Source organism: Staurois parvus, unplaced genomic scaffold (assembly GCF_062004578.1).
Source record: "Staurois parvus isolate SC_StPar_1 unplaced genomic scaffold, SC_StPar_1.0 ptg002023l, whole genome shotgun sequence".
Classification (NCBI taxonomy): Eukaryota; Metazoa; Chordata; class Amphibia; order Anura; family Ranidae; genus Staurois; species Staurois parvus.
Genome location: NW_028319819.1, coordinates 174,605 through 185,827, shown reverse-complemented (window position 1 = coordinate 185,827; position 11,223 = coordinate 174,605). Strand labels below are relative to the sequence as shown.

Here is an 11,223-nt window from a genome sequence, read left to right as displayed (position 1 = left end):
AATGAATGTATGCTTGCACTCTACTGTGTATATGACATTGGTGAATGTATGTTTGCAGTTATACTGTGTATATGACCTTGGTGAATGTATGCTTGCAGCTATACTGTGTATATGACATTGGTGAATGTATGCTTTCACTCTACTGTGTATATGACATTCACAAATATATGTTTGCAGTTCTACTATGTATATGACATTGGTGAATGTATGTTTGCAGCTCTACTGTGTATATGACATTGGTGAATGTATGCTTGCACTCTACTGTGTATATGACATTGGTGACTGTATGCTTGCAGCTCTACTGTGTATATGACATTGGTGAATGTATGCTTGCAGCTCTACTGTGTATATGACATTGGTGAATGTATGCTTGCGGCTATACTGTGTATATGACCTTGGTGAATGTATGTTTGCAGCTCTACTGTGTATATGACATTGGTGAATGTATGTTTGCAGCTCTATTGTGTATATGACATTGGTGAATGTATGTTTGCAGCTATACTGTGTATATGACATTGGTGAATGTATGTTTGCAGCTCTACTGTGTATATGACATTGGTGAATATATATTTGCCAGTAAAGGTCCAAAGTCAATATAAATTGGGGGCCCAATTTATTACTGTTAAGAGGATTGTAGAAGAAGAATATCTAGCTGCACATTGAACACGACCTATTCATTGGTACATAACATAGTCTTGTGGTGCAATAGGGGGCTTTTGGTTTGTTAGTTTGGACATACTTGCACATGTGCGCTCTAACAAGGAAGATTTGGGCATATTATATAGCTAGCAAAAATAAGTGTTAGGGGTGCGAGTACATTTATTTATTTATTTATTATGTGTGCAAACGTCCTGCCGCCAATGTCATGACGTATTTCCGGTATGACAGCTGCTCTACTGCCTCCTCCAACAGCCATCTTGGCATTTATTTGTGCACCATAGCAATTTTATATGCAGCTCCATTGTGTATATGACATTGGTGAATGTATGCGTGCAGCTATACTGTGTATATGACATTGGTGAATGTATGTTTGCAGCTATACTGTGTATATGACATTGGTGAATGTATGCTTGCAGCTATACTGTGTATATGACATTGGTGAATGTATGCTTGCAGCTATACTGTGTATATGACATTGGTGAATGTATGCTTGCAGCTCTACTGTGTATATGACATTGGTAAATGTATGTTTGCAGCTCTACTGTGTATATGACATTGGTGAATGTATGCTTGCAGCTATACTGTGTATATGACATTGGTGAATGTATGCGTGCAGCTATACTGTGTATATGACATTGGTGAATGTATGTTTGCAGCTATACTGTGTATATGACATTGGTGAATGTATGCTTGCAGCTCTACTGTGTATATGACATATTTGCCAGTAAAGGTCCAAAGTCAATATAAATTGGGGGCCCAATTTATTACTGTTAAGAGGATTGTAGAAGAAGAATATCTAGCTGCACATTGAACACGACCTATTCATTGGTACATAACATAGTCTTGTGGTGCAATAGGGGGCTTTTGGTTTGTTAGTTTGGACATACTTGCACATGTGCGCTCTAACAAGGAAGATTTGGGCATATTATATAGCTAGCAAAAATAAGTGTTAGGGGTGCGAGTACATTTATTTATTTATTTCAGATACTTATATAGTGCTGTCAATCTACACAGCGCTTTACATATAGATGTGGTAAACTCACATCAGTCCCTAACCCTCAAGGGGCGTACTAAGGGCCCTAACTTACATTCATACAAATACTAGGGCCAATTTTGACAGGATCCAATTAACCTACCAGCATGTCTTTAGAGTGTGAGAGGAAACCAGAGTACCCGGAGGAAACAGGCACAGGGAGAACATGCAACCTCCAGGCAGGACATGCCATGGTTGGGATTTGAACCAACAACCCTAGTACCGCCAGGTGGAAGTGCTAACCATTTAGCCACTGTGCTACATTCAACTAGACCATGAAATAATCCCCCAAAAAATACATAGTCCAAATGTTTATTCATCAAATACACATTCCACATTTATTTGGACAGCAACAACAAGTAGGTACATTCAATACCTTGGTGAAAATAATAAAAAAAAAAGATAGGATTGATGTTGCTAAAATAGAATGGTCCTGCTCATAAGAGCTTACAATCTAAAAGATAATACTTCTAATGAACTGTGCTTTCACAGGTTACAGCAGGAAACAAATGGTTAATATGAATCACTTAGGCTTAGCTACAAAACAAGCTGCAGATTAAAATGTCAATATAAAAATGCATACCTGCCAAAATAACACCTCCCCCCTCCCCAAATCCCCCACACAGACATTTCTCACCAGGTTTGTCTGAAAACTGCATTTCATTCTAAATAAAGCAAACTTGGAAGAGCAGAGCAATGGACATGTGTTAGGATTACAATGCAAAGATAAAAAACACAATCATTGTACAATAACACACAAACACACCTTAGAAGGAAGAACATGCAAAACATTTACAGCCCACATCAACACACAGCGTGAGTGTGGCCTGGGGCAATTCACCACAATATCTTTCCCCCCCCAAACACAGCATGAGTGTGGCCTGGGGGCAATTCACCACAATATCTCTCCCCCCCAAACACAGCGTGAGTGTGGCCTGGGGGCAATTCACCACAATATCTCTTTTCCCCCCCCCCAAACACAGCGTGAGTGTGGCCTGGGGCAATTCACCACAATATCTCTTCCTCCCCCCCCAAACACAGCGTGAGTGTGGCCTGGGGGGGGGGCAATTCACCACAATATCTCTTCCTCCCCCCCAAACACAGCGTGAGTGTGGCCTGGGGCAATTCACCACAATATCTCTTCCTCCCCCCCAAACACAGCGTGAGTGTGGCCTGGGGCAATTCAGCACAATATCTCTTCCTCCCCCCCAAACACAGCCTGAGTGTGGCCTGGGGCAATTCACCACAATATCTCTTCCCCCCCCCCCAAACACAGCGTGAGTGTGGCCTGGGGCAATTCACCACAATATCTCTTCCCCCCCCCAAACACAGCGTGAGTGTGGCCTGGGGCAATTCACCACAATATCTCTTCCTCCCCCCCAAACACAGCGTGAGTGTGGCCTGGGGCAAATCACCACAATATCTCTTCCTCCCCAAACCACCACAGACAAGGACTTGCAGAAATAATGTGCCTATACCAGGCAAAACTCACCCACTACTGCATCTCTATATATAAGGTAGGCCACACCCACCACTGCAACTCTTTATATAAGGTAGGCCACACCCAACACTGTCATTCATTTGGTCAGTGAAAGTGTTTGCACCTGATGAATCCTCTTCCCACCTGCGGTAACCCTTGGTATACAGGCCCCACAAATCAGAGTCAGAAAGAAAGCCACAGTGACGTGTACCTGTGCAGCATACAACAGAACATTGAACAGGGATGTGAAAGGGAACCCTATTGGCAATATTTCTTGGCCCTATGGGCACAATTCCCTCCAGATTATCGCATGAGTTAAGGCAGTCACATGACCACATCTCGCATGCAATACTGAAAATGTCAATTCACTTTTGCTAGTATGCGGCATTTCCCATAAATCGGAAAACACTCAGGAAATCAAACATAAAAAGGCCTTACACCGCGGTCACATCAAAGCCCATTTAGAAATTGTGTGACGTACAGTGAAGATGCCGATTTCCTTACGATTTGCAAGACATCTGACACAGATCTCTATGCAAATTGCCACAAAAGTAGTACATGTACTACTATAGAAATCAGTGTCGGAAACGCACCCATGTGACCGCTCTAATAGCAGACAATGGGGTGCGACTTGGCATACGATTTGTAAGTCACATGTCATGCAAATCACATGCCAAGTCGCACTCCATGTGACCGCTATTAGAGCGTTCATATTGGTGTGGTTCAAACTTGGTCAGAGCCGCAACAATTTCTAAAGTAAGGAATACACGACTTTTCATGCGTTTTGCAGAGAGATCTGTGTCAGATGTGTTGTAAATCACACTTTAAATCAGCATGTCCCCCGACTTTGAAATCACCTGACTTCACTGTAAATCACATGATGTGACTGTAGTGTAAGTCGCACCACTTCAAAATCCTCTTTGATGTGACCAGGGTAGCCCCCAGTCATCGGGTGCAATGTGGCATGTGATTTGCATGCTAGGTGACTTGCAAATCGTAGGCCACGTCGCACCCTATTGTCCACTATAGGCTCCATTCACATCCAATCTGATTTTGAAATCGGACTGACAACTCATGGGGCCCCCGGGCAATAGGGGATCATGGGGCCCCTGTGTCTTCGCCCAGCCTATGAAAAAGCCAATGAAAGGCACCAGAAGCATCTCATGGGGCCCCCTACTGACCCCGGGCCCTCGGGTAGTGCCCAAGTGCTCAAATGGTCAGTCCGCCCCTGCGTGCGGCTTCACTGTAAGTTGCCCAATTTCCAAATCGTATTAGATGTGACTGTGGTGTTAGCCCCCAGTCACATCGGGTGCAATTTAGCATGCAATTTTCAAGTCGCAGGGCATGCAAATCGCATGCCAAGTCGCATCCAGGGTGCATGATTTCAGGTGCAATTTGGGAATTGAAATTGTACCTGATATCCGATCTAATGAATGTGGATGTGAGTGTCTTAACGTAAGCGATTTGCTGCAGCACAATTTCAAACATCGTTCTTGTCTACCTTTTTTAGCATTTTGTAGCGATTTCACATCTAGACTACAATAGAAACCGCAATGCAAAACACAATTGAAAACGCAATAACTCATTGGTAAATCTAAAGAAAACACGGTGAAATTGCCAACAAAAAGCACAATTTAAATTGCATCGAGTGTGAACCAAGCAGGCAATTCAACAAAGGAAATAAATCTTTGAAGGCATGCGATATCTGCATGCTGGGATAAGGGTCTGTTATGGATTTGGGGGGGGTTACTCCATGCCATTATTTTATTAATTTTTTTTTAATCCTTTTCTCTCTCACTCTTCTCTCTCTCAGCTCTTTGCTTTACAAATCCTTCCCAAAAGGGGGCAGAGTGCAAACCAGCATTATCCAATCAATGATTAGTCCCGGCCCTTATCTCCTCCCATCATTTGACACTCACATAAGATGCAGCATTGAAGGTGATTGAACAGACAAGGCCTCATTCTAATTCACATTCTAGGGATCATTAGACAGAAAGCAGAGATGCTGCCACCAGCACATGTATGTTAGGGTAGTCACACGGAGATCATACAAAGTCATTGCTGTGGTTGGGAATCAAACCAACAACCCTAGTGTTGTGAGGCAGCAGTGCTAACCACTAATCCACGGAGCTGTGACACTAATCCTGCCTGTATTTCTGTGGTGTGAATCCACCCGAAGTCCCTGGGCAAGGTCAGTGTAACTACCAGATATCTCACATGTGACACACATGTTGTGCTATGTTACCAATTCACATGTATGTTGGTTCTATGTATCCCAATACAAAGGATTACAATAGTAATACAGGCGTACTTCGGGGTCCCAACGCCTCGGGGAACAGAATTTTTGGCTTATGAATGAAAATCCATTGAAAATAACGCCTCGGTTTACACAATTGTTAATAATTTTTTTCTCAATACAAAGTGTATGTCGGCGCTGATTTTCAAATGCAAATGCCGCCTTTTCTTTCTCTTCACTATAGTTCACAATCTTAGAAGTCACTTTCCCCTAAGTTACAGAAAACTTTGTATCTTTTATAAACTAAAAGTAAACATTGTTTCCTTTAGGGATATAAATTCCAAGAAAACTTTCTCTGTTAGCTGGGGGGGGGAGGGGAAGTGACAGGTGAATTTCTGAGCTATAGTGAAGGAAAAAAAGGGAAAATTACATTTAAAAACCAGAACCATAATAAATAAAAAATGGCATGGGGTCCCCCCTCCCATCCACACCAAGCCCTTCGAATGTCCCCCCTCCCATCCACACCAAGCAGTTCGGGGGTCCCCCCTCCCACCCACACCAAGCCCTTCGGGGGTCCCCCTCCCATCCACACCAAGCCATTTGGGGGTCCCCCCTCCCATCCACACCAAGCCCTTCAGGGGTCCCCCCTCCCATCCACACCAAGCCCTTTGGGGGTCCCCCCTTCCATCCACACCAAGCCCTTCAGGGGTCCCCCTCCCATCCACACCAAGCCCTTCGGGGGTCCCCCCTCCCATCCACACCAAGCCCTTCGGGGTCCCTCCTTCCATCCACACCAAGCCCTTCAGGGGTCCCCCCTCCCATCCACACCAAGCCTTTCGGGGGTCCCCCCTTCCATCCACACCAAGCCCTTCGGGGGTCCCCCCTTCCATCCACACCAAGCCCTTCGGGTCTGGTATGGATATTAAGGTGGAACTCCATGCCGAAATGAAAAAAAAAAAACGGCATGGGGTCCATCCAAAATCCATACCAGACCCTTATCCGAGCATGCAGCCCGGCAGGTCAGGAAAGGGGGGGTGATGAGCGAGCCCCCCCTCCTGAAAAATACCAGGCCACATACCCTTAACATGGGGGGGTACTTTGGGGCAGGGGAGCACTCCCCAAAGCACCTTGTCCCCTTGTTGATGGCCACTCTGGCCGGTGGTTGTGGGGGTCTGCGGGAGGGGGGCTTATCAGAATCTGGAAGCCCCCCTTAACAAGGGGGCCCCAGATCCCGCCCCCCCTACGTGAATGAGTCTGCGGTACATGGTACCGCTACTAATTCACAAAAAAATCAAAAGTGTAGTGTAAACCCGCAGTACAGGGTCTTTGACAAGTCCTTTAATAAAACAATGTCCCATTTTATAAATGCTTTTCTAGATCTAAGAGCGTATTAGCGCCAGACTGCTGAGACGTGTCTATGTGGAATTTCTGCCTTCATATATCTTTGTTATTGTTACTGTAACTGTGTTACCAAAAATTAATAGAAAAGATTTGAAAAGAAGTCCTATAAGGCCTAAAGGGCCTGGTGTGGATCTTAGGGGGAACCCCACCCACTTTAAAAAAAAAATTCACTGTGGGGTCCCTCCTAACCTTCCCACTGGTCCTAAAGGGTCGGTTATGGATTAGGGGGGACCCCACACGTCTTTTTTAATATTAATGTCAGTCGTGGTGAAGCAGGTCCTATACATTGTAAAGATGTGCAACTTTGCAGGGAGTTTATGGGGACCCCCCAGGTATGATAATTAAATTTTTCATTTTTTTTTTACTTTAAGCAATGAAAAATGACGGCCCCTTTAAAAATGGTACTTTTTGATCTTTCCCCCCACTGATTCCTGTCCCTCAGGGCCGTCCCCGAGTCCCCATACCACGTCTGGGGCCAATAACTGGCATAAAAGCCTTCAGAATGGACACTTTTCCATTTACAAGTTCCAGTCCCATAGACTTGCATTGAGTTTAAAGTTTTCGGTTGAACTTTCTTCAAGTTGATATGTTGGACCGTGAACCGAACAGGGGGGTGTTGGACCCGTCACTACTTATTACGTGTCTGTGTCCTTCTGTAGAAGAATTCTTCTAGCTACGTGTCTCAGTCCCAGCCTCTCCCTGTGTAGGAATGTACACCTCGCCCCGTGTAGGAGTGTACAGAACGGGTCACATTGGATACGGAGTGTCAGAGACTTTCCCCGTCATTCTGTCTTCTGCTCTCAGCGATGGCATCTGCTGATCTGAGGAAGGAGCTGGAATGTTCCATCTGTCTGAACATTTATACAGATCCTGTAACCCTGAAATGTGGACACAACTTCTGCCGGGACTGTATTGGCCGTGTGTTGGATACACAGGAGGAGTCTGGAGGTTATTCCTGTCCTGAATGCAGAGAAGAGTTCCAGGAACGTCCTGCACTAAGGAGGAACATAACACTACGTAACATAGTGGAGAACTTCCAGTCTACCCATCCAGAGCAGGAGGAGTCCGGGGTCTTCTGTACTCACTGTATTCACACTCCTGTACCGGCTGTGAAATCCTGTCTGCTGTGTGAAGCTTCTCTGTGTGACAACCACCTGAGAGTCCACAGCAAGTCACCAGAACACGTCCTATGTGACCCCACCACTTCCCTGAAGGACAGGAAATGCTCCATCCATAAGGAACTACTGAAGTATTACTGCAGCGAGGACTCCACCTGTATCTGTGTGTCCTGCAGTTTGGCCGGAGAACATCGGGGACACCAGGTGGAGACTCTGGAGGAGGCCTCTGAGATGAAGAAGAAGAAACTGAGGAATGTTCTGCAGAAACTGATGACAGAGAGAGAGGAGATGGAGAAAAGAGTCCAGAGTCTGCAGGAACGCAGGAGGAAAGTACAAGGAAAAGCAGATGATGAAACCAAGAGAGTCACTTCCCTGTTCAGAGACCTCAGGAGACGTCTGGAAGACCTGGAGAAGAGAGTCCTGAGGGACATCTCCTGGTGGGCAGAGCGGGTATCCCGTCCCATGTTGGATTATATTCGGGATCTGGAAATAAAGAAGGAGGAGCTGTCCAGGAAGATGAGGGACATTGAGAAGCTCTGTAACATGACGGATTTACTGACTGTCCTACAGGAATCAGACACAGGTGACTTGTGTGATACTGAGGATGGTGATGATGAGGACAGAGAGAGACATGAGAACCTCCTCCATGATGGAGGGGATGGGGATGTGGGGGGGATCTCACACACATTACACACGGGTTTATCTGATATCATGTCTGAGGTCAATGTACAGAAATGTACAGGCACACATGTCTCTCCACATTCTACTACAAAGGGCAAAGGTCCCATCAATGGTCCACCATCCAGGAAACGCCTCTAACCCTCCCCCACTGGAGGACCAAATATGGGGGCTGTACAGCAAACATGGGGGTTGTCGGGGGTTACAGACATATTACTGGATGTGAGGACAGCTGGTAATCTTCTACATATATCAGATGACAGGAAAACTGCATCCTGGTCATCATCACATCAGAATCAGCCAGAAACACCAGAGAGATTCAGGATTATTCTCAGGTGATGAGCAGTCAGAGCTTCTCCTCCGGGAGACATTATTGGGACGTGGATGTCGGGGGGGCAAATCACTGGAGAGTCGGGATGTGTTACCCCAATATAGACAGGGGAGGAGATCAGTCACGGATTGGATATAATAAGAAGTCCTGGGGGTTGGAGAGGTTGTGGAGTGATGAGTACTCAGTGAAACATGACAGTAATAGGACCCCATTCCCCGGCGGTGTCTCCAGTACCAGAGTCAGGATATATCTGGATTATGAGGCCGGGCGGATCTCCTTCTATGATCTGTGTGACCCGATCCGACACCTCCACACCTTCACCACCACCTTCACTCAGCCCCTCCATGCCGGGGTATATGTAGTGGGAGGTTTTATAAAGATATGTGGGAGGAGCCATAAATGAGAGATGTAAAAAATTACCTGTCATTTTCAAATGTCAAATATAACTCATTTTTCTACTGACAAAAAATAACAATTTTTTTAAATGACAACAAAAACATCATTTTTTTAACCGTCAATAATAACTGTCAATTTTTGCAAATATCATTTTTTTTACTGACGAAAAAACCCTAATTTTTCTACTGTCAAAAATAATTTTTTTTTAACTGACAAAAAAATAACTAATTGTTTGCCTCTGTCAAAAAAACTGTACTTTTTCAACTAAAAAAACTGTTGTTTTTCAACTGTTAAAAATAAATGTAATTTTTCAACAGTAAAAAATAACTAATTTTTTATGACCAAAAATTATTTTTCACTGTCAAATAATTATCTGCATTTTATTGCTACTGTAAAAACCTGTCATATATTCAACTGTCAATAACCATGTAGTCCTGACGGGATACGTCTTTTATTTGCACTAACATACAATTGTGAGGACGAGATTTCGGGGAATGTTCCTTCTTCAGGTCCCAGCAGGACGGATCACAAAGGGAAAGCAGAATGTTGGGAGAGATGTAGGGGAGGAGAAAAGAAAAAGAGAACAGAGATAACACACAGCAAAATCAAAGTCTGGGGGGAGACAACACTCACGGGGGGGGGGGGGAGACAACACTCACGGGGGGGGAGACAACACTCACGGGGGGGGGGGGGAGACAACACTCACGGGGGGGAGACAACACTCATAGAGGGGGGAAGACAACACTCACAGGGGGGAGACAACACTCATAGAGGGGGGAAGACAACACTCACAGGGGGGAGACAACACTCATAGAGGGGGGAAGACAACACTCACAGGGGGGGAGACAACACTCACGGGGGGGGGAGACAACACTCATAGAGCGGGGGAAGACAACACTCACAGGGGGGAGACAACACTCATAGAGGGGGGAAGACAACACTCACAGGGGGGGGGGGAGACAACACTCATAGAGGGGGGGAAGACAACACTCACAGAGGGGAGGGAAGACAAAACTCAATAAGAGGTATTGCAGAATTCATCCAAACCGACCAATCGGGAGCAGATCCCCGAGAGCTCTTTCCTGGCCTCTTACCTGAGGGTACAAACCCAGATGTGACCATGGATGGAATCCATGACCTTCCCAAACCCTCCTATGTGACACCTAAATCCCTCCACATGTCTCCATGACAACTCATTGTTGTCACCTCCAAGAACGAATCCCACAAATGGAGCCCAAACCCTCCTATGTGACACCTAAATCCCTCCACATGTCTCCATGACAACTCATTCTTGTCACCTCCAAGAACGAATCCCGCAAATGAAGCCCAAACCCTTCTATGTGACACCTAAATCCCTCCACATGTCTCCATGACAACTCATTTTTGTCACCTCCAAGAACGAATCCCGCAAATGGAGCCCAAACCCTCCTATGTGACACCTAAATCCCTCCACATGTCTCCATGACAACTCATTATTGTCACCTCCAAGAATGAATCCCGCAAATGGCACCCAAACCCTCCTATGTGACACCTAAATCCCTCCACATGTCTCCATGACAACTCATTCTTGTCACCTCCAAGAATGAATCCCGCAAATGGCGCCCAAACCCCAACCTGTGCCTGCGCCATTCTCCTCTTTACAGCTTTTCACAGATTTATCTAAGCGCACCGTGCCTCTCGGGACCGATCTTCTCCAGATAACAAACCACAAAATGATTGGACGTTGTGGTCACCCCACTAAATTGATGGTCCCCAGAATGAGTCGATCATCACAATCCACAGCCTAGAGGAAGGGGTGCAATGTCTCGGAGAGTGCGACATTCTCCCACAAAGCCACGCATAACATTCTTCCACCACCAGAGCATCTCCAGAGTGGAACCTGGTCACTGA

The 11,223-nt window shown here is 45.6% G+C and overlaps 1 pseudogene; it reads left to right on the top strand.

Annotated features, from left to right (window-relative positions):
- Positions 1 to 7,615: 7,615 nt before the first annotated feature.
- Positions 7,616 to 9,660, top strand: LOC149433018 (E3 ubiquitin/ISG15 ligase TRIM25-like; annotated as a pseudogene).
- The last annotated feature ends 1,563 nt before the right edge of the window (positions 9,661 to 11,223 follow it).